The sequence below is a fragment of the Diabrotica undecimpunctata genome, chromosome 4 (genome assembly GCF_040954645.1).
Source record: "Diabrotica undecimpunctata isolate CICGRU chromosome 4, icDiaUnde3, whole genome shotgun sequence".
Classification (NCBI taxonomy): domain Eukaryota; kingdom Metazoa; phylum Arthropoda; class Insecta; order Coleoptera; family Chrysomelidae; genus Diabrotica; species Diabrotica undecimpunctata.
Genome location: NC_092806.1, coordinates 56,522,227 through 56,546,657, shown reverse-complemented (window position 1 = coordinate 56,546,657; position 24,431 = coordinate 56,522,227). Strand labels below are relative to the sequence as shown.

General features: G+C 30.3%; 1 protein-coding gene across 5 annotated transcripts in view; it reads left to right on the top strand.

Annotated features, from left to right (window-relative positions):
* Lar (tyrosine-protein phosphatase Lar) overlaps positions 1–24,431 on the top strand; it is a 1,676,858-nt gene that overhangs the window by 1,352,458 nt on the left and 299,969 nt on the right. The window lies entirely within an intron of this gene.

Genomic DNA, 24,431 nt, shown 5'->3' with positions numbered 1-24,431 from the left:
TACTTCTATCCAAATGTTTATACTAAAACTTGCTTAAATGCTTAAATTCTTGAACAACCTGGAGATTGTCACCAACGTACGAATAAGAATGTGCATTATGTTTATTACAAATTTTTCTGAATGTAGATTCGTCGCAAAAAAAAATCTGAAATAATCTTTATTTTGATTTTTCTGATTTTAGAAAATCTCCTTTATACAGTGCTTGTTTCTTTGTTAAATGAAAAGGATATAAATTTTCGTTATGTAAGATATTTCCTGCGGAAGATTTTGAAATCGTGGGATACATGGCAGATAGTCTTGGAATGCTACTTTTCAAATTTTCCTCAAATTTCATTAAAATAACATCTTCATGTGCTGCTGATATTTAATGAAACTACACCATCATTTGACAAATCTTATGTTTATTTATTTATTTCTTTACAAGGAAAACATAGCTAAAGATATAAAAAACAAACGTTTCTGAGAAAAATGTGCATTACAAAAATAAAAGGAAATTTCCCATTCTGCCTCACCCCCGGGGCAGAATGGGGTGCCCCATACTATAGCTAGTATCATTGGCAAAGTTCACAGACGAGCACACAAATGCTACAAGAACACCAGCCTTCATTGGACTTAGAGTAGTATATATGGCAAAACAAACAGGCCGTATCTTCTTCTTCTGCGCTATCGTCGGATTCAGTTTCATATATTTTTTGTTTCTTCGCCTTAGTTTTAACCTGTTTGTTTTTATTTTCTTTTCTTTTTCGTTGAGTTTCAATTTCTCTGGGTTTGTTTTCATCATTTTTAAACATTAATCTCTGTTTAATTTTTTTCTCTTTAGCTTCCTTTATAGTTTGCATCTTTTTTAAAGATTCTTTCAGTTTAACCTTATAAAGTGAGGCGGTAAGGACAGCAGTCTTTCCACGATTTTTTACAGCTCTTTTTGTTCCGGCTTTAACTTTTGGCAACGAAATTAGGTCTCTTGGTGACGTGACTGAAAAATGTGGTCGGCATTAGTACGAACAGGGGAATCAGGCATCCAAGAACATCCGGGTTTAGAGACATTCACTGGTGGGGGGAGATTTTCGTCAATTGTCGATACGAATGGATTATTTTTAACAGGATTATCAACTACGGGTGTGGAATGAACATGGGGTGAGGGGAAATGCTTCTGTACTGGTGTAGTTGGCGTTGAGTCAGTTGTCTCTGGCATAGCCGGCGATGTTTTCTGGATTTTACTGCCAACAGGATTTTTCAAGTGAATATCTGTTGTTGCTGATCGTAGTAAGTCATCATCGGTGAATTTATTCATATTGGATGGCCAGATACCAGATTTTTCAAAGCCATTAATGGCAGTTCTCATATTTGCTGCACTTGCACAAAGCCTGAACAAAAAGTGTTGATATGTCGAAAAGCTGAACCACTCTCCCTGGATGCGACCTGAGCCATTTTCTTATTTCGTCTTCATATTATAAGCTCAAGGGCTTCATGAATGCAACGTCCAATGGTTAAATTTTGTGGGAGCAATGAGGAGGGAAGCACAATAGTAACACACCATTGTCACGTGCTAGATCTATTTCGACCAAGTTCTTTGTGTGTGACGAATGCCCGTTAAGAAGTAACAAAACTAGGTGTTCCTTCGTCGCTTTAGAAAACAGAATAAACTGTTGTAGCCATTTTACGAAAATCTCTGCAGTTAGCCAACCAGAGTCGCTTACTTCAGCCTAGCCTCCTGGTGGGAGACCTAAATTTAAATCTAAATTCTAACCTGTTTCAAATTCACGTTGTTTCTGTTTTCGCGGAAATATTAACATTGGGGGCATGTAACATCCGGTAGCTGAGCAATATATTTCGGCTGAGACAGTGGTGCCTCTTTCAGCAGAACTTAAGACACCTACTTGACGTTGTCCTCTAACAGCTATTATTTTCGAAAACTGCTTGGGAACCACGCTAATACCCGTTTTATCAGAGTTGAAAATTCTAGTACCATCTAATTCGTGCTTGTCGAAAATTTCAATAAGCAGATTAAACAAATTCGGGTTTTCTTAAGCTCAAACCAGGGTGACGTTTGAATAAACCTTTACACCAGTCTTCTCCTGCCATTTCCGATGTTCTGTTGAAGTTATGCTGGCAGTTATTCTTTTCTGCTAGCTGGTATGCTAGTCGGCGAAACTCTTTAATAGTCATGCCGAACAATTGTTTTTGCATATCTTTCAAATAAACGACAAGTTCAAGCTCTTGCTCAATAGTGAAAACAGTTTTATACTTCCCTGGCGTTTTATCGATGACAGCGTCTGGATTCTCCCGTCTTTTCTGAACATATTGCTCCAGGGTTGATAATGAACACCAAACCGATTAGACGCAGACACATATCCCATTTGTCCACTGATAACCGCATCTACAGCTTGCTTCATAACATCGGTAGACCACGACTGCCGGGTGGTTTTCTTTTTGTAGTTACGTAACATCTGGGATCAATAAAAAATATAATTAATACGAGAATTTCAAACGAGAAAATACGAGAAAAAAATATTTATCAATACTAAATATAATCGGGGGCGGAATGGGATATACCCCATTTTGCCCCACCCATTGTGCCCCAGACAACCGTTCCCGAAAACATTAATGTTATAATAGGTTATGTTTATTGGACGTGAGTCATTACTACAGCTTTAAAGTGCTAAAAGTATATTGAAACGAACATGTAAGGTTAATTTCGGAAAAAAGAATAGTAAACAGTATAATTACCTTAGAGGCACAACGAAAAAACTAGAATTTGCAGGTTTCTTCTTTGGTCTCCGATATACACCAATCATGGGTACTCCCAGACTGACAACTACTTCATACGACTCGGCGTAACGTTTTGTGTGATATTCGCGCATCTATGTCGTTTGTAGGTAATATCACGTCGATTTTTCATTCTGTCCCGGTACCCCGTTCCACCCCATGTTCTCCTACATCATTATATTGCCCTGTTTCTTAATTTTGTAAAACACTAAACTTGTTTTTCTTAATTGGCAAATTGTTTAATGTATCTACGTTACTGCCCGAGTGTTATACCTCATTTTGAAATAATCTAAATGCATATCAGCGTATTCCTCATTAGTAAAAACCATTTTTATTGAATTGAAATTATTGTGTTTGAATGCCACAAAGTAAAACTAAAAGAGAAACTTCACGAACTGACAACAATTTGACAATGAAAAATGTAGGTTATACTTTTGTTGACATTTCAAACCCAACTAATGCAAAAAATATTAATTTAATTTTTATGATGAAAAAACGAAAAATTTTCAAATCGATTTTTCTCGAAATCGGTGTATTCTACCGACAATAGTAGAAAATAAGAGTACCGTTTAGTACTAAAATACCTAACAATCTAATAATCTAGTATGACAAATGCTTAAAAGTTAAAAACAGAAAAGTTATGCCTTAAAATAACCACTGACCTACCCAAAAACGGACGCCTATGACCGGTACTAGAATTAAGCAATTAACGGAATCGATTCAACTCTGGAGGATAAATAATCGTACTAGTTTTCGTTTTTCTAAATAGAAGTGTTCTGGAGGTATTTAAAAGAAACTAATTGCAAGCAGCCATCTTTAAAGGGCTCTAGCTCGCTTAGGAAGCATTTTCGGACTAGGTGAATTGGGTTAAATTTTCTTAAAATTATCTGAGGAATCTCCGGTCTTCGTTTCTCAGGAGAGTTTCTGAACACCCTGTATAATAGACCCCGCATTGTTTCTACAAACACGATGCGCTATGTGAAAAATGCAGTCCAATCATCTCAAATAAACGTTTATCTTATCAGCAGTGAATTAAAATGAGTCTTTCAAGATCCTAATGTTTAGTAAAATAGTACACTATTTATTATTTTGTGTTGTTCTTCGTACGTCAATAATTTGTCTGTTGTTTTATATTTTATGCGTGTGTATATTCCTCTAAAGACCCATGTACAATATTAAACTATATTCTTTATTTTCTCATATTTCTAGACAGTCACATATAGAGCGGTTTGACATCGATTACAGCTGATTTTCGTTAATATCCGGTAACTGTCGTTTATATCGTTTAAAGGATTGTAGTTTGGTACGTGACTTGGCTTACTAGCTATTACCATAAAGACATTAATAAAGCTGTCAATTTTTTTTCTAATAAATTTAGTTTGTCTCTCCCTACATCTATTGTTTGTTTAATGTAATATATTTATTAATATACGGAAATTCTTAAAAAAAGAGAGAAAATTTTCTTTCAAATAAAAGTGTATTAGGTTTAGTATTTTGGATATTTTAGTAAGTAATTTGTTTTATTCTCAAAAGAATTGTAAGCGTACTTACTCTAAGAAGAAAATAAATAGGAAATAATTTAACGTGCTTGAAGATTTTGGATTACAGAATTCTCCAAAGTAGCTAAAAGCTTTTAAACGGATGTTGCAGCAAAAAAGATAGGAAAGCACAAATGTGTCGCAATGATAACTGTAAATAACTGTGTTAACTCAAGTACAATAAAAAAAATATGTGTATTCTTGGGGGAAATAAATATAGATAAATTAAATAAAATAAACAAATATACAATATTGTTTTGATATTGATAGCTTTGATTATGACCAAATAGGCAGAATTTGTTGGATTTATGAAGTGATTTTCATAAGTACAACTTGCATAATAGATTTATCAGTTACTTAGTTTCACTTGTACCGTTTGTTATTGAACCAGTCTCATTTGGTCAAGAAGTATATACAAATATATATATATATATATATATATATATATATATATATATATATATATATATATATCTAAATATATATATATATATATAAATATATATATATATATATATATATATATATAAACAAGACGATGAGGTCCTCAGCAGTTCGTCAGCAAACGTCATTTTTCTTCTGTTTAGTTTGTCAAACGCCTGTTTAAAATATATGTGTTTCTCCGTCGTACTCGTATGTTTTCTCTATCACTTGTTTTGGCGTATAGGTAGCATCTATAGTCTGACAATTTTCAATTAAAAGTGACTAATCTACAAATTGAACTAAGAACTAACGGCAACCATATCAAATGTCAGAAGTAAATTCTTACCTGGGTCATTTTTATTGTATATGCTTCGCCTATGTAAATAAGTGAAATAGTAAAATAGTCCCATAAAATTTGCCCCCGTCACAATATAAGTTGGTGCGATTCACGAGCGTATAGTTAGACAAGTTCATTGAATAGTTTGAAATATCGGTAAACTTTTCAACATTTGGAACGAATAAACTAAAATATCATATTTCTCTCATTCTCATTCTTTCTAAGAACGTAAATATATATATATATATATATATATATATATATATATATATATATATATATATATATATATATATATAAACATATATATACACACTCAAAAATGTTTTGCATATTGTAATATTTTCAAAATTATCCACCAAATCATATTTTTTAACAAAATACTTTATTTTATATAAAATTGTATGTTTTCAAAAAAACAAACAAAAAGTACGAAGGGGTATCTATTGTTACATAACTTGAGACAAATTTGGATTTACTTTTTTTGCCTTTTTTCTCTTTGGACGTTTTATCTGTGGTTCAGAGGAATATCAGAATCATAATCAGAATCGTCAGAATTTCCAATTACTTGTATTTCATATGTTCCTGCAATATCCGATTTTATTCCTTCTTCACAAATAATATTATCAGTGTCTTCTACCTTGGAAACTTCATCTGGTTCCGGCGCAAATAAACCACATTAAGTGAGTAAGCATTTTCACAATCTAAGTAGTCTTAGATTGTAAACAAAGCTATTAACTCCTTAGTAGTTAGTGCCATCTTCATTTCATATTTCGAGAATTTACTGAAATAAACAAAAAAAATGCACTACTTTATACACGCATTCACATGATAATAGTTTATGTTACTTCATTTTAATTCATATGGAATATAAAACAAATAAACACAAGGAAACTTTAAAATTAAGTTAAAAACAAAACAAATATAACGTTTACAGCACACAGCAATTCTATAAATAGAGAATGAAGTGTAATGACCAGATCATATGTTAGAATGATTGTTTAGTCTAATGAAAAAAAAGTATTTTGCAAACTTTTCTGTTTTTTTAAGTACTATATTAGGTACTCTCTAATAAGAATAAAATTTTACTTTTATTTTGTTAGACAACTATAAGATACCTGTCAAAAGATACATGATAATTTAATAATTATATCGGTCTTAGATTTAATTTTTATGTAATAATTGTTTATATGTTTAAATAAATAATTAAATCAATTCAAATGAAGTTAAAAAAAAACAAATATAACATTTACAGATAGCAGTTCTGTAAATAGAAAATGAAGTGTAATGACGAGATCCTATGTTAAAATTTCGGATTGTTTAGTCTTAAAATAAGTATTTTGCAAAGTTTTCTGTTTTTTGAAGTACTGTATAGTCACTTTATAATAACAATAAAAGTTTACTTAATTTGTTTAGTAATAAAAGTTTACTTAATTTGTTAGACTGATAATTATACATATTAGTTTTAGATTTATTTTTGACTTAATTACTTATGTGTTTGAATAAATAATTAAAATTTTATTTTGGTATGCCTCTGTAAAATTGATAAGTGGAATAATTATGATTTCATTGCTTTTTGAAAAATTAAACACCTTCAAGTAAAAATAGTTTTAGTATAGTGTGAATTTTCTTTGTCTGAAACCGTACTGATAATCAACGATTCTTTGTTGTGTGTATATTCTTAGTCTGTCTCTAATTATGCTAGTCATTACTTTATATGTTACATTCAGTAAATTAATTGCTCGGTAGTTTCGACATATTCTGTGGTCTCCTAGTTTTGAAATTAACAGTAGAATTCCCTTCTTCCATCTTTTGGGCATTATTTCCTTACTTCATATATTATGTATTAGTTCATAAATCTTTCTGTATAAGAAAGATCCTCCCCTGCGTATTTTATAAGTTCTGTACATACTACGTCCCCCACTGTTTTCCCGTTTTTCTGTTTGCATATTTTATCTTTTACTTCCCTATAGGTCAATTCTTCTTCATCATCTTGTTCGGTGTTCATGATTGTTTCTGTTTTTTCTTCTCTATCTGTTTCTTTATATATTTCTTCGACATACTTCTGTCATTTTTCTGCTTCCATAGCTACATGAACTGTCCGTTTTGGTACAATAGTAGCACCCCCTGTAGCTGGTGAGGGGGTCATGTAAGATGCCCCATTTGCAGTTTTTATTAATCAACAAAGTTAACAGTCTATTGCATTTACCTTTATAAATACCATGTGGATTGTTTTTTAATACTGATGTCCTTTCAATGTTTTTATGTGGCCATACAATGTTTTTAACAACTTTTTATTAAACTGATGATGGAATGATTCAATTCCGAAAAGATCTTCTTTAAAATAAAAATTTTAAGCTTTTAATAAGCATTTTTTATACCTTAATACACACGAACACTACGTGCTTTGTATTCAACAGGTATACTAGCCACTACTGGATATCTCCACTTCATGGTTTGTTCCAGTTTCACTTTTAATTTTATTTGCCTATTTGGGCGTTGAAATCTCCTATAATGATTAGTATATCTTCTCCCGAGATTTTCTCGGCGTTTTTTTCTAGTGTTTTATAGAACTGTTATTTTGTTAACTCATCACTGTTTTGTGTGGGTGGGTCGACATTTATTATGGACAACTTGTTCGGTTTGATTATTACGCTTATGTATGATATTCTTTCACTTACGGGTTTAAATTCCATAACTTTATGTCTCATGTCTCCTGTCATCATAAAAGACGTTCCTCTTTAATCTCTCGTTCCTCATCTTTGATTTTATTCTCCTGCATACCATACTGGATAACTTTCTTTTTTGATATTCTATATTTCGCCCCTCGGAGTTCTCTGATTTACTGCAATATCGATATTGTATTATTAACTAAAAGGTGTTCCATTTTTTTATGCTTCGAGTAACGTCCTCACGTTCCATGTTCCATTGCTTTTATCATTATCCTGATTTTCTCTTTTTTTTGTATTTGTCTTATTATTTTAAATATACCTTGACTCAGTTTCCTCTTTTTTACATTGCCTGTTTCCTTTTGATCCATCCATTTCTATATATATATATATATATATATATATATATATATATATATATATATATATATATATATATATATATATATATATATATATATATAAGAAAAAAGAAGTACTTGTGACTCGTTTGGTAAAAAAATATATAAATGTTTTTGATGGGTTGGAGTCAATAAAAACCTTATTTTCCTGTAAACTTTTCTGTTCTCTTCCAGGGACTAAGTACCTCTCCGTTTTTTCTCTAAGATTATGGTTTTTCAGAAACATGCAATTTCTGTTCATCCCCTTTTTTACTGCCCTACATTTAGTACCATACATCATATCTGATCTAAAAGCAGTCCTATACAATTACATTTTAGTTTTCTTGGTACCTTTTTTATCACACATCATTTATTTTGCCTCTTTCCTTCACCTTTAATTGAAGTATGATAAATAAAACGGTAATACCGATCCTAAAAGCCGAAAATTATCATCTTTTGTGAGTTCTTGTCTATTCAAGCCAACTACTCTATCTGGACTTGAAATATCATCTTTAAAAGAATATTCTAAATATTTTGTTTGTATCCAACTTAATTTTAATCATTTTTCATTAAGGACCTGTCTCCGCTACTCTATACCAAGGAGGTTCAGTTGTTATCTAATCCAGCACAAATGAGAATAAATATGGTCGAAACCCGGATGAAGCCCTATTTTCACACAAAATTGGCCAGTTTCACCTACAATTGTATCGTTCTAACAATATAGTAGTTATTCTAACTATATATAGTAGTTCTAACACTATTATAGTTGTTACTTACTCATAGTCCACTCACATATTCAGCCGGCACTCCTTCCCTACTAAATCTCTGCCACAGTAGGTTTCTGATAACTTCATCATGTGCTTTCTTAAGATTAATAATACTATGTGCAAGTCTATCTCTTTCACTCTAAATTGATTGTTAAATTAGTCCCAAAAATTTTGGGAAACAAAATTATTTAAAATTGTCAGATTTTCTTGAAAATGCGAAATTTGTGTCTGTCGTAGTGCCTCCGGGACTAATCAACAAAGACATTTAACAAAATATAAACAAATAAAAAGTTATTCACAAATTTCGTATTAAAAATTTCTTAAGTTATTTTTATAGTAAAAATGTTTTAAAGTCCCAAAACAGTATATAAATATCAGAAAAATAATCTAAGTTATTTTTAACCTGAAAAAGAAATAAAATATTCGAAATATTTTCGAAGTCCCTAAAAGAGAAAATAAATATAAAATTATTATAATAATTAATAATAATAAAGTTAAATTAATAACCTAAGAGAGATACCTCAATTGTAATTTTAATAAACATGAAACCCGCCAATTTTTAAATTGGGACCCACCAACCAACCAATCACGCCAAACCTAGGCTGCGCATTATAATGTAGTCTCCTTTCTGGACCTATTCCTGCTGATCTTCCCTGCTCACCTTTTTAAATTTTATTTTCAGTTTATTTTTTTTGTCTTCTCTTAGTCTATCTTCATCTTCTTGATCTACCTCAATTTTTTGTTTTTGTGAACTTATCAAAATTTTATGTAAATTTTACGATTTTGATGACGCGCGTTGTCATTCAAGATTAACAAAGAGACGATCCTTACTTAACTTTAACTTTTTATTTTAAATTTCAAGAAAAAGCACTGCTTTATTTAGTAAAATTGTAGAACAATATTATTAAATTATTTATTCGATACATCATCCCTTTTGTTGTCAGTAAGCATTTGAGTCAATAATTATTAATAATTCGTTGATTAAGATTACTGAGATTTAAATATATTAATTTAACAAAATGTGGTTTTAGTATTATATTGAATATAATGTGATTTGAGCGGAACAATATAGTGGGAAATATTGTGGTCTGCCAGGACCTGGTTAATATTCTCGATCAGCAAAACCGTAAATTTTAATGTTACCAAAACCAAAGGTGGTATTAGGATAATTGGGTAATTATTCAATATTTAATTGAGCCGAGTTTCAATAATAAACATTGTGATATTTGCTTAATTACATCAAATTAGCGAATGGTGACTTAGTTTTAATTTTCTTGTTTATATGTCAACAAATTTTCTATATCGGTAATTAAATGGAAAGATTCTTAATTAAAATTTATTTTATAAATTAAATAGTGAAAACTAGCATAATAACAGCCAAAACATTCGTAGAATCACCTTGTGTTTTGTCAACATCTGGCAATCTTAATTTTACTGTATTACTGACATTACCAGTAATTTCAAGTTTAATGTTTTAAGCATTTTCTTTGCTTGCTTTTCAATGCCTTCCTTTGCACGTGTCCATTTAATTGCAACAGAATCTTGCCTCTCTGAAATTTGATTAGAAGATAGTTCTTCGAGAATCGCAATAGATTCGTTCACTGATGATTGCTTAGGTTGTTCTGATTCTTATTCTATTAGAAGCTTATTTGATTCATCCATTTCTGCTTCTTCCCATTCTTCAGAATTCGGACCTAAATGCGATTTTTCTACTTGTTTGACCAACGCTTCCAAATCTTTTTTAGTCGATATATTTTCTAGAGCATCTTCTGGCAGTGATAAAGTTTTCAAACCAATTTTGGCAGGAACCCCAAATATAGCTTCATAAGGACTGCACTTGATACCAAAATGGTAATCTTGGTTCTTTGCGAATTGTTCAAATCGAAAACCCCCTGACCACTTGTTTGTTTGGTTGCTTTCCAACCAGAAACTCAGCATATTTTCGATGTCTTGATTTGCACGTTTAACAGACTGTTGTGACTGAGTGTGTCTTGGCTTACCATGTACTATCTTTAAATCTTTTCATTGGAGCACTCTCGTACATTGTCGCTTTGAACAATGTCAGTTCTTTTATAATTCTGTTATACTATTATATTATTATTATACTGTTATACTATTCATTTCTTTTGACAATGTAGGTTTCACAACTAAACCTTTTTTGGGAACTTTAGATTTTTTCTGGCAAGTTTCACACAGATCCAAATAGATCGTTATGATTTTATAACGTATATACATATATCATATATAAAGTTATGTTCTTGAACTTCTGTTGTAATTCTTTTAACATTCTTGTTCCAACAACCGAAAATCTAAACTACCGACATCTGACATTTCATTCATATTTTGTACTTAAAACGATACGTTTAATTAATAGTTCTGTATTAATTACATATTAATATAATTAATAATTAATTTTAATAATATTTTTAAGGTAGAATTTCGAATATTGCTTAAAATATATGTTGGTGTAATTGTTAGATAAGATCAATGACGTTTAATATATATTTATTATAAAATATGTCACTGGATAAGATAAACATACACTTACTATAAAAATAAAATAAAGAATAAAATGAAACTTACTATAAAAAATGGGAAAAAGGGAAGGATATCACGAATATATTAAGATAGAAAAACAAACAAAGCGACTACCAAAAGAGCATTATACATTGTCTTTATTAATAATAAACGTACAGTTACATACGAGATAGGGCACATTAGGGCACTATGCATAAAAATATTTTAACTAAAAGACAAATTTTTATTTATTGACTTAAAGAAGGCCTCTGACTGAGTACAAAATAAACAACTAAACGAATCCTAACATTCGACATAGCAAATGAAAGGGGAGGATATACCGAATATATTTAGATAGAAAAAATAAACACGGCAACTGTCAAAAGGGCACTACACAGTATCTTCATTATTATTGAACGTATAGCCGATACGAGGTATCATAGAACACTATAGATAAACATAGATTTACTACAAGACAAATTTCGATTTATTGACTTAAAGAAGGCCTCTGACTGAATACAAAATAAACAACTGATCGAATCCTAACATGCGACATAGCAAACGAAAGAAGAGGATATAACGAATATATTCCGATACAAAAACCAAACAAGACGGCTATCAAAAGGGAGAGATATCATAGGGCACTATAGATAAAAATAAATTTACTATAAAACAAATTTTGATTTATTAACTTAAAAAAAAGGCCTCTGGCTGTATACAAAATAAATAACTAATCGAATCCTAACATGACAAAAAAAAACAAACAAGGTAACTACTAAACAGTATCTTCATTATTAATTAATGTATAGCGATATAGGAGATATCATAGGGCACTATGGATAAAAATAGATTTACCATTAGACAAATTTTGATTTATTGACTTACAGAAGGCCTCAGGCTGAGGACAAAATAAGCAACTGATCGAATACTAACGTACGACATAGCAAGTAACATTGGAGAATATAACGAATATATTTAAATATAAAAAACAAACAAGGAGACTATCAAAAGGGCACTACACATAGTCTTCGTTATTATTGAACGTAAAGCGACATATCACATGACATTATGGATGATAATAGACATATTTGCTTTATATATAAAGCATATGGTAAATTCTCTTTATTGACCTGAAAAAGGCGTCTGATTGATTACAAAATAAACAACTAGCCTAATACTAGCATATGACAGATCAAATCAAACTTATAGTACATAAGAATGTATATAGCGTGCCATTAATATGGCACGCTATGCTATATGTATATAGTGTGCCATTAATATCTACATTATATATATATATATATATATATATATATATATATATATATATATATATATATATATATATATATATTAGAAGTGATTATTTCGACCAAAAAATAATTTATAAATAAGTTCAAATTATCGGGTATAGTGGTATAATTAATATATAATATATAATACCACTATACCCGATAATTTGAACTTATTTATATATATATATATATATATATATATATATATATATATATATATATATATATATATATATATATATATATATATATATATGTAAAGGGTATAATAAAAAATCCAAGTCAGAAGTGCACAAGCTCATACTTTATATTCACTTGGATTAAATGCAAGAAGTTTATTATTTTAAAAATTTAATGACTGTAGATGACAATTGATTGGATCCCCCGTCGGGCAAATTTACTAGTAGTAATATAATAGGATAATGTAATGTAAAGTTCTGTATGTAGGTAGGTTAACACAAAATGTTATGTCGGTAAAGAAAACATTTTGAAGATAAGTAGGTAACATTATTTTTAATTAAAAAACACGAAGCACTTGCCAAATCGGGGTAGAAACACTTTTAATGAATCCACTCAATACTGCAGACTGAAGACAGATGCACGAGGTAATTCACGAAATTTATCTATATTTAAAGAATATTTCCTACATTTACAATCGACTCTGGTAATTGTATACAATTACCGGTAATTGTGTCCAATTACCAGATTATCTACTCTTACCTTAACATATATATTATGCGTATTCGTCACGTATATCAAGGATATCAGTAAAATAAAAGGACAAATAAAAAAAGTGAAAATACTATTTTATATAATATTTTAATAGAAAATGTTTTGTGTAGTATTTCCGCACTTCTTTAGTTCTACTGGGTTCAAACGCACTGTAATGTCAATTACAATCTTCTATCACTCTCTATTAAAGTCATATTAGATGCAATAAGAACTTTTGCGCCGTTAACACGCATTCTATTTCTCTTGTCATCAAATTTATTTTGATAACATTAAATCCTTAGTCACAGGAAATAATTTCTATAAGAGATCTTTCCTATAAATATGCCACATCCTAAGCGATCAAAACTCCAGAATACAAGCACAGATATTGACAATCTCAGTATGATATATCATTCCTTACTTCTAAATAATTCTTAATTTAATTTAATTTCTAATCAAATTTATGTTCATGAAATAGATCGGTTCAAATTATGGCGTAAATTTTATTTTTTGCCTCCTTCTCCGAAAAATGTAACCACTAAGTTTACCTTCCAACAATTTTGTGACATTTTTTGTTATAGTTATAATTTCAATGTAGGTAGTTTTTAAGTAGGCATAATTATTAGTTTTTTTACTTACTAGTCATTAGATTACCAATAAGTTTGACTCTACTAAAGGCACCAATTGGCAACAATTATGCCAATTGTTTGTTGATTTATTAACCCTAGAATACTAATTTTATTTTATCTTTATTTACACACTAACCGTCTTAAATTTACTACGCTGAGAAATAAAATGTGAAAAAATTATATAAATAATTTTGAACAAAAAATTGTTAAAAATCGCAAAAAAAATCATAAATTCTACATGTTAGACCTACACTGCTGACAACAAAGAACGCGATGTTCACTACAAAATGGACGCTGGTAGTGCTCCCAATGATGGGTTGTCATTCGACGTTTTTTAAACGGACGAAATTGGCACATGGCGCGTTTTGACACAATAGGGTATATTCGTTCTTGCTGCGGCTCCAGATTTAAAATATCTTTAATAAGCAACTTTACCGAGCGGTTTAAAGTTAGCCAATTTACACGATGCTGTAGCCAAGGTTTCGTCAGTTGTTCAGACAAAATGACCATAAATTTTTTTCTGGTGATGGTTTGTTTCTGCTGTCGTTGTTGGTTATGATTATAAATTATCCAAGAATTTATGCAAGTTATATTTATTATGCCATAGAACAGACAAAGAGACCATCTTCTTGTTTTTCTGGAGATGTTCATGGTTCCGCACATTTGGTCAAATGTGTCTACTCCGCACTTGGTTGCATTATAAAATTTAATGATATCTGGCTTTCCAGTTGGATCACATTCTACTGGACCGTTATAGATTGTTGACAGAAGAAGCACATACTTATTTACTTTTGTCTTATAGGTTACCACTGTTTTTTCACCATCGAAGCAAAATGAGGAATGAAAAATTTCACGATTTTTTGGAATTTATCATCTTGGGAGGTATTGCTCTTTTATTTTGCCATAGAGTATCAACTATAGTTAAATTGTAAGGAGATTTAAAGAACTCTGATGCTAGCAGTACTGACGTAAACCAATTATCCATGGTTGTGTTACGGTTACTTCCGTACACACCCTAAGTTAATTGTTTTACATAATATTTTCCTAGAGGCAGTCCATTGGTTTTAGTTCACTTTCCTAAATAAAATTCTGCATCGAACATATATTTGGTCCCTACGTTATACAGCATTACTATTTTCAGTCCATATTTGGCTGGCTTGTTTGAGATATACATCCTGAAAGGACATCTTCAATTAAAATCCAGTAGCTGCTCATCGACTGTTAGGTATGATCTGGGCTTATAACACGTTTTGCAGTTCTGTACAAGATCATCCCATATTTCATGAATAGCTGATAATAGGTCTGTTTTTTTTCTGTCTGGTCTAGACATTTTATCATCAAAACAAAAACATTTTATAATAAATTCAAATCTTTCTCCGCCCATAGTTGCTTTATATGTCTCACCAGAAATTTTGTCATCAAACATTTGTTTTGTCTCTCAATAATTGTCTTTTTGGGCAGTAGCAAATATAGGTAGTCCTAGGAGTGCATGCAATTCGTTAATATTAACTTTAGAGTTTGTAAGTTTTTTGACTTTATATTTTTGTGCCTTAACACGAATGTCAGCATTTGTATATCCTACAATTTTTGCCAGAGACTCTGAACTCATAAAACAATGAAAAGGATCTAAGGGAGTTTGTGCTTCCTTGGTTTTATCAGAGAGGCCTTGAACAAAATGTTCGGAGTTACATTTCAGAGTTTATAGTAATTATGTCAATATTACATGTCTGTGTTTATTAATATGCATAAAATTGATTTAGCAGACAAAGTGAAAACACACAATACCCCATCTCGGTAAGAGATAATCTATTGAATTGTAATAAATTAAAAACAAAATACTACTTACATCCCTGTACAAGAATTTTTAGATAATGATTCGTGATACATAGTTCAAACTATCCTGTAATTGCTGATGATAGGTGATCTTCGGTTAATATTGTAACTGTCTGACAATTAACGAGGAAGTTTCTTGAGGGAGAGATGTTAACAAATGAAATAGGAGTAAGGTATATGTGATTGTTTGTTAAATGAAAGTGATGTTTTATATTATTTAAATTATTAAAGTTATTTATATTAATTCAAGAGATATATTTTAGAAATGTGAGTTAATTTATTGAAATTTTTTACAGTATGAGGATAGTTATATGACAATGAATGAAATTAGATGTACTATTTTGTGAGTGAGCAATTTCTTTGACTTGTAATTATCAAAAGATCTTTTATCAAAAAAATTGATAATTACAAGTCAAAGAAATTGCACACCCACAAAATAGTACATCTAATTTCATTCATTGTCATATAACTGTCCTTAAAAAATTTAATATAAAACATTACTTTCATTTAACAAACAATCACATATACCTTACTCCTATTTCATTTGTTAACATCTCTCCCCTCGAGAAACTTTCTCGTTAATTGTCAGACAGTTACAACATTAACCGAAGATCACCCATCATCCGAAATTACAGGATAGTTTGAACTATGTGTCACGAATCATTATCTAGAAATTCTTGTACCGGGATGTAAGTAGTATTTTGTTTGTTTCTAATTTATTACAGTTCAATAGATTATCTCTTACCAATTTGTGGGTTTTCACTTTGTCTGCTAAATCAATTTTATGCATATTAATAAACACAAACATGTAATATTGACATAATTACTATAACCTTTTTTGATCTTTATCTTTATAAGACAGCATCCTAATATGGGCTTTTTATAATTTCGGCGTTTAATTTACTTTGTACCGTTTGACCTGAAGATGCTTTGCAAAGTGTAGAAAGCGAAACCGGTCGTTTTGGTAGTAAAATTAAATTGATTGTGGGTAAATCTAATTTTATTTCTTTTACCTAGTCACCATTTAAGTTATTTTCAAAAAAATATGGTCCTACTACATGGTTACCGACGATACCTCCCCACACATTTAGAGACCATCTTGTTTGACTATGTCCTACTATGTGATTACTTGTTGAATAGTAGTGAAAGTTGTGCCTATTAACAGAACCGTTTCGATGGAATGTAGCTTCATCACCAAATAGGACATAATTAAAAAAATCTTTCGGCTCATTAATTTTTTCCAAGTCCCATTCACAAAATACTATTCGTTTCTGAAAATCATCATTATTTAATTCTTAGATAGAATGTTTTGAACAGAGTAATAACTAAGTTCTTGTTCATTTAAAATACTCCTTATACTTGTGTGTGGGTTTTCTGTCATCTGCCATTAACACACTCATTTCGTTTTCCTCTGTCACACTAGTTTTTGTTCGTTCATGTTTTTCATAATTCACTGAACCAGTGCGGTTAAATCGATCTTTCAATTTTTCAAATGTATTTTGTCTAGGTTGCGGCCTATCTGGAAACCGTTCTTGATAAATTTTAGCTGATAGTAATGAATTTTTGTTGCAGTCCCCCAATATCCAGATCATAATCTACCATTTCATCAATAGTAAAATTCATTATTGCTAATTTAAATTGAATTAATTACTGAATTACTAAATAATAATTGTTGCTAATTTACGGTGTACCCCAATACTGAATTAATAAACAATAATGTTAAACTGTCAGTTTCTGACAAATCAATCATGGCCAACTCACAATTATTATTGGTAAACGTTAAAATATCTACCAAATTAATACTTTGATTTGATCTAATAAGTTATCACTTTTCTAGATAAAAATATCTAGAAAATGATAACTTTAGGCATAAGGAGTACTTCACAAAATTTTAAGTACGATATTAGTACTTTTCAATAGTGATATAAAATACAGGATGTTCTATTTAAAATTACCAAGAAAATAATGTACTTGCATTTTGACTTTGACCCTGTATTTGATTTAATGAATATTTTGAAAACGTATATGTTTTATAATTTTTAACAATTATCAAAAAACTATGGTTGCGATAGATCAATGTTCTTATACTCCTTTTTAATTATACAGGGAGTTAAACTTGATACGATTTTCAGGTAATATTGGTTATAACTTTTTAAATACCCTATATAACATAATAAAACTTTACACTGTTGTGATGTGGAAGTGAAACAGATTTAAAATTTAAAATAAAATACAGGGTGTTCCATTTAAAAAAACATAAGCTTTGTCTGCCACCATCTTATGGAACACCCTGTAAGATTGTAACTAATTTTAAAATGTGGAGTTTAATGCTGCCTACAATTTTTGTTAATAACTTTTTTTGTAATTTTTACTATAACAGATCTACTGAGCTTCCTCACAATAATCAATCACCCTGTATACATAAAAATAGAAAAATGTGTAAATAGAAAATCGAATATTGACAAATTAAGTAACATTTATTGTTACATATTAACTTATGAACAAACAATTGACGTAACATCATAATCTCATTTTCTATCAACATTACATTAGAAAAATTCATATGTGCTTGAATTAAATTGACTGGACTAATTTATTTTTTCTCGACAACCAAATGAAGAATAAAAACTATTGTTACTGGTTTTGCTTTCCAAGTTAAAGAACCGTACTATTCATTTATGTATGTTAATGAACCAAACATGATAATAAGATAATTTTAAGAAAAATATTTTAAAAATTTTAATATGTATATGATTGTGCGTTTTGTAAAGTCAAACTTATTTTTAATCTCACAACTAGTAAGTAAAAAGCTAATAATTATAACTAGATAATTTTTATATTTATTTATTGCCAACAGATGTCTTGAAAAAGAATTGAAAATAAATTCGAAAACTTGAGTTTTCTTTATCTTGTGAGCCAAACAGACTGCATCCTTAAGAATCACTACCCGCTATTTAAATTAACAGTCAATAATAGCATCATCTTTAGCATGATTTAATGCACGTTGATCCAAACCCAACAATAAAATATTTTTTTGTTAATTTAGAGGAATTACTTGTAATATTTTATTCATCAGTTCATTTTTCATTTCATTTTTTATTCCTTAAAATAAATATTCACCAGATCCCACGACACACAATAATGTGCTTAAGTATAAATATTTTTCCATTTTTCATGTTTGCTTCTATCTTTATTCCCAGTGTCAATTTTTCTTACATTTTTATATGTTTAGGTAGGCATTAAACACTTCAAAAGGCTATTATACTACCATCTGTATCGAGTATTGTGAATCTAAGTGTGGAATTCTATACAAGCCTGTCACTCATATGTACAATTTAAAGCCAACTTTCAATCCGATATCTTACTTTTAACCGTTCGTCCTCGAAATCCTGCAAAACTTCTTTTTAGTTATGACCCAGTTTTGAATCGACAACGATCGGTTTCTCCAAATCTATGGATTTAAACATTATTTATTTACAGAAAAAATTGAATCTAAAGTCTTATTTCAATAATATATATCTTTTTTACCTCGCTACAAAGAAAGTTACATGAGGAAAGTCTAATCTGAGATATCTCGAGTCAATCTAGGGATAAGACAAGGAAAGTTATTTATTGTTAACCTTATTTCGGAAAAATATTTATAACTATTTGCAAAAAGCAAATTAAAGATACGTTTTCAGAAAGTAATATCTCTCTATTCTTTGCGGATAACATAAGCATGTAAGAAGTATGAAATATGGATAAATTATTAAACTATCAAATACATTATCCTGTGTACTCTCATGAAGTTGGTGAAAAAAATCAACATCATTCAACAATTTATATACTTCATGTTCAATTCATGTTCAATTTATATACGAAATGTTTCGTCTTTGTTGATAACTCCTCAGATGGAGCTAGGACAAAAGACCGATTTAGAGAAAGAAACAAGCATGTCAGCAGATTTCGCACATATCAAGAACGTTTCGGCTATTTAGCACGTCTGACATCCTGGATGTTGCATACTTCACATTATGTGTGTTCATCTGTTGAGAATTTAGATTTTAATTTTCTTACAAACGGTTTGTAGACGTTTCAACAAACACTCATTCGTTATTGTTAGTTTGAGTTTTAAAATAAAACTGAAATAAATTGGTTAGTAGAAAGAAAAAAAGGCTGAATTAAATGGTATCCTGAAGGACCGATTTCGAATACTCCAAGTTTCTGTTCATGTTCAGGTACCAGATGAACAGAAAATTGGTTACTTAACCGTTAAAAGAATTTGCAGTTTTTAAAACTTATAAAGGCCTTATAAAGTACACACTTAATAAGGCCAAGATAGCGGTTGTAGGGTTTATATACATACTTTTCGCATATCGATAATTGGAAATATTCTTGAGGAGAAGATGTTGATGATTAAAGTAGAAATGATGACTGGATGTGGCTCTTTACAATGTTTGGGAGCAGTAGATTTCTATTTTTAATTATGGTGTTAGGTTTTTTTAATAGCGCCGTCCGTTGGGCTTAAGTTAAGTTTTCCTTTTGCTTTTCTTTTTATGGCTTCTCTTATTGTTGTAGTTTTGTAGTACGGGGTAGTAGTATGAAATTCCTAAAGTTCCGTAGAATTCACTGTATTTGGATTTGCTAATAAAAATATGTTTGTTGCATTTATTAGCGTTGATTCTATTAATTTGCATTGGTATATATTTAGTTTATGTTATATTCTGTGACTCCTCTAATATTTTGTAGAATAGCTTTAGATGTAGTTTCTGTAAGCTCTTTTTTGGTCGTCACATTAATTAAACCACATTAAGTTTTTATTTGAAGATAGTATTTTTAGTCGTATAAAATAAGTTCCCACACAACAGTTATATTGTTTTCTTCTTGTAATGCTTAATTTTTGGAGACGGTAATGCGACGAGAGACGGCCCCTCTTCCGTCTTCAGATCCTTTATTCTATTTATTGCGCCATTTAAGTAATTTAAGAATATTTTTAACAGTAAGTACTTATCAATTTTATTCATCGACCAACTCGTTACTACTGACTAGATTTATTTTTTTTCTCTCTATGATAGGCCGGTGAAAATTACCTGAGAAATTCGAAGAAATAATAATACTTATTAAATTAGAAATGTTGTCTACATGAACTACTCTACACAACAAGAACAGATTAATGTTTATATATACAGAGTGAACCGAAAGTCTGGAAACGCCTAATTATCTCTAAAATGGATGATCTGAATTATTCAAAAAACGAAAAATTTTAAATTTGATGCCTACAATGTTGCCAGATGTACTATTTTTCTGATATTATAAGTCATTTGGTTTTTTAAAAGGACCACTCTCTATATTGTATTATTATTGGACTCCTTACTTGAATACGAGTTCAACCATATGTAATACTTGGTATTTTATCTAATCGCTAAGATCTTAAATAAATAAAACTTCTCAGTCTTGAAGTTTATTTATTTATTTAGCGTATGGCTACGTCACAGTTTTGTGTATAAGTAAATAAATAGGGTAAACCATACAGTTATTGGACACTTAAAAAAATTTCAACTCAAAAAATTCGTAATTCACATTGTTCCCTGCAGATTGAACTGAAATTTATACAAAACGTTGTTTAAACAGTTTATTACAATATGACTAAAAGAATTTAAAGAAAGTATTAAATCTGTTTTGTCGATATATATTTATTAAAAATAGTTACAAAAATTATAGTTATTGGACAGTTTATTTAGTTACAGGACACTCAAAATTAGTTATTGGACAACTACTTTAACACAATAAAAAACTACAAACAAATAAAAATTACAAGAAAAACCAAAGATTTCTGTGCGGTATGGGGTACCTATATGCAGTTGACATAATTAAATTTTATAATTGTTTCTGTGCTTCTTTGTATTGAGTGAAAAGTTCGTCAGTGTCTTCATCCTCACTGTCTTGGTTACTGTTATTAGCATCGGAATCACTATCCTGCAGATTGAAGCAGTTATGACGTAGAAATAGATCACCATAGTTAGGTATATGGTGTCTTAACAGGAATACAACATTAGTGATAATAAAGACTACAGTCATCGCATTTTAATTTATTCGATTGAATATCATTTAAACAAATAGAACATTTGACTTTTTTTGAATTCTTTTTTTTGCTACACTGGTTTTTGGTTAATTTTTCTTGCCTTTTTTGTTTCCTTTCTTGTGTTTATTTCTCCTGGTCTTCTTGTAACTCCTCCTTTTTTCGTAACATTTCTTGATATTGTGCAGATGTAATAGCAAAAGAAAGTCGTTCCGTGTTACGTTTATTTTTTCTTTCCGGTACAGTAGGAGAGGTTAAAAATTCGTGTTTAGCAATAATTTTACTAGTAGAGGGTAAGTCATAAACATTAGTTTTATATTGTTGAATATGTATATCATTGATACTACTACTCTCAAAAATATTTACATTTTTAATACCACTTTGTTCTGATGTTTTTATTTCAGTATTTTGAACGGGAGATGTGATAGCTATATTTTGAATAATATTAATGTTTGTGTCTCTATTTTTTAGATCCATTGGGTTATCCGAATGTTTTGGATCATGTTCAAAAAATTCCAAATTTTGAACACTAAATTCAAATTATCGTCGCTAGGTAGATTATTCTTTGAATTTTCTTTTAAATTCTCTTCGCTGTGAACTTTTTCAGGACTTTTTTATGGACTTTTGTAAATAGGATATTTACAAAAGTATTACAGTCCATCTTGGGTTTCTTTCGATGATTTGAAATGATTAAATTTTTTACTACTTCCTTACGTAAACATTTTGTGGAGTGTCAATAGCATCTGCTTTAAATGGAAACAATTAGCAAACCTTGAAACCATTTACTACTGTTTTAGTTTTACAGCTTTTTTGTAGCTTGCTTCAATATAGGACCAAATACAACCTTATTCACTACCCCTCCTGGATGCTGTTCTTCCCATTCTCTCACTGACTGCCGCCAAGCTTCTTTTACTGGACGGAAAATAGAAACGTCACATAGTTGTAAAATTCTTAGGGCGTTAGGATAAAGTGCAATTACTTCAATCTGCAGTTCATTACACAATAGACTTAATTGGTAACTTATGTGACTCCTGTGCCCATCTACAAAAAGAATAAATGGAAGCTTAATATTATTTTCAATTAGGTAGAGGTAAAAAATATTCGCAATATACTGATAGAATGTCTCTGCCGTCATCCAACCATTATCGCTTCTGCCCACACCCCATTTAGGATTAATGCCTTTAGCAACTTTTTCTGAAATACGTTAATAAGGATAAATAACCATAGGGGCGCAAATTTTGCCGTCTGCTGAAAACTTCTTTTAAACAGCTTTTTTCAACATTATAAACATTTTTTGATCTTTTCATGGCAAATACTTTTCCAGTAGATGGACATATTTGAAATCCTGACCCATCTCCATTAAAAATTCTTGATGTATCAGTTAGAACTTTTTCTAGATGTTTTTCTTTCATAGTTTTCAATATTTTTGAACCAGTTTTTGATGTCTCGTTTAGATACACAAGCACTAGCTGCCGTCACACCTTCACTTGTCCTTTTAGAAACCTCTGGATATCGGTTTAAACATCCCTAAAAAAATCAAACAATAAACACAGATTAAAATACATTTTTTTTGTGACTTACTTTTAACCATCCATCTCCAGGTCGATTATCTTAAAAGTTATTGGGGCGCGGATTTTCGGTTAAAAATTTTTGCACGCTGCTTTTTAAATCGTTAGCCTTTTGGGGAAACCTTTTGAAGCGGTTTCTTGTATCCATTTGGAATATTGAATGTAAAATTAAATAATGCTATGGATTAAGATAAATTTAATGAACGTACCTAACCAGAGTATTCTCCTTCTCGCAAGTTAAAATAGCAGACGGTCCAGGTGTATCTTTATGTTCCGGATGTTTTAATTTAAATTCTATAGTGGACTTCGAAATTCCATATTTTTTTCAGCTGTTATATACGATTCAGTGCCATTTTGGACAATCTTAACAGCTTCTATAAGTTTAATCTTATCGTATTTTCCAAGTTTTGGCATTTTACTACAATCCTAAAAGATCAATTTAGTGATTAGACGGTCAAATATAGTTATTGGACAGCTGTTCAATAACCGTCAAATCGATTACTAAATTCATTTTACTGCTATTTCCAGTTAATTATACGTAAACCCGTTGAAAACTATAAAAATATATGGTAAGTATAGTTATCTAGTGATTGGACGGGTGTCCCATGGTAGAATTCAGCAAGTTTGCTAGTTTAGTTATTGGCGTTTTACCCTATTAGCTATTATTATATCGCTGATTTTCACAGTTACCTTGCCGATGTTTTTCTTCGTAGAAGTGGAAATTAAGGCTGCATTTTTTATGTTTGTGCATACATAAGTTGCTACACCGTAGGCTCTATCTTAGGCAGCAAGTAGATCATAGGCTAGGATTTTTTCTCCTGAACTCAATTGCCCCACTTATTCCTTTTATATTAGGTTGGTAAACTCGTACACTAGGTTTAAGTTTTTTTATCAATCGATGTTTAGAAAGTCCATTTGTTGGCAGTATCATGTTTAATAA